Genomic DNA, 1,739 nt, shown 5'->3' with positions numbered 1-1,739 from the left:
CAGATGTGTTTTATAGTGTTCTTTATATTTAGTTATCAATAAGCCATAATCTTGTACATTTTGCAAGTCAGTGTATTGTTAGTGTATTATGTTTTTTTTCTGTTAGTACCTGTAGCAATTTAAGCAAATATCGAGCATTCATCTTTTTCAGGACCAAGGTAATGAAGTTGAATGTTTTTTCACTGTCTCCAGAATCTTTGAACAAACAAATCTTAGGTGTTTATTTTATGTTCACTAAATGATTTGAACCTGAGAAAAAGGTTAAATAACCGTGATTGTTTAATCAACTCAGTTACACATTTGAGTCCTAAAGTGAAATGAAAATCCTGTGATTGTTGAGGACCTCATTTAAAGAAGACTGAATTCCAGATATACAGAGTGACTTCAGACAATGTGATTCACATGAACTCTTATTTTAATGGACATGTTTAAAGCCCTCTAAATAAACATGTACATGTACCCAGAGTAGACATGCATGCTAATGGTCTCATTGAATACAATAGGGGCTGCTACAGTGCCAATTTGCTAATGTAGGCTCTTTCATACATACATGAATATTTGTAGCATACATGAATATTTGTTTACTCAATAAAACAGCTTCTTTTTGTACTTTTTCTGATTGATATTTAACTCTGTCAACTTATGTGTTCAATCCAGCATGGTTTTAAATGAGTTGATAATAGATTTTACCTCAGTCATTCTTCTTTTGGAACATACATTCACTTGAGTAAAACACTTAAAATTCCAGATGTTTTGACACATTTACCTGGGGGTCATTATATAAACCCTATAAAGACATTTCTAGTGCAAAAAATACAATCCTTTATTTCAACTAAAATATTTGAAACAGAAGACTTGAAGAATAAAACAAGACCCCTCGTTCAAGAAACACTCAATCATTATGATTGGACAGACTTTTTGACTACTCTCCATTCCTTGTGGTTGTTTGTTAGTTTAAATTAATGTGAAAAGGGCACACTTAATTTTGACATAAAGTGTTATTAAAAGACACATATTCAGATGAATAATAAAAAAGGTTCAATTTTAAGATCTTCTCGTGAAATGTGTAAGGATGAAATGAGCATAATATATACAGTATATGCCATTCAACGTGGAAAACACAAAAATCCTATATGAAAAAAGAAGATTCATGTCTTTATAGCAGTTGTCCATGACAGCTATTGTGGCACAATAATTCATATATATATATCCTAAGGATGAATACAAAATCAGATTAAATGTCCATCCATCCATTATCTACAACTGCTGTATCATATTGATATTCATATGATTAGAGGCAGGAGCCTGACCTTTGCAGAGCAAGGGAGCAATGTGGGACTACACTCTGGACAGGATGCGTCCATTGCAGGGTGCAAATACAAAAGGCAAAACATTCAGAGACACCTAATAATTTAAGCAGCATATCTTTGGAACAAAGCCAGAACACATGGAGAAAACTCACCTGAAATGTAAACACCAAGGTCAGAATGAATGTCATCCATTATGTGAACCACATAGAAAGAACCAGTTTGTCCTTTTCCACCAAATCAAGTCCTGTGATCCTTTTTGGACATAAATTTAATTACGTGTTGCAGGTTTTGTTTTATCCTTGTTATCAATTCATTTCTCAGAGATTGTGCGGGCATGATGTGAACAAAATAGTGGATATACTGATAAGATATTTGTGTTAACAAAGCATGCTCTTTATTGCATTTTTACGACAATTTATCATATGAATC

The sequence above is a fragment of the Atractosteus spatula genome, chromosome 8 (assembly GCF_055471065.1).
Source record: "Atractosteus spatula isolate fAtrSpa1 chromosome 8, fAtrSpa1.hap1, whole genome shotgun sequence".
Classification (NCBI taxonomy): Eukaryota; Metazoa; Chordata; class Actinopteri; order Semionotiformes; family Lepisosteidae; genus Atractosteus; species Atractosteus spatula.
This window is presented reverse-complemented; position numbering follows the sequence as displayed.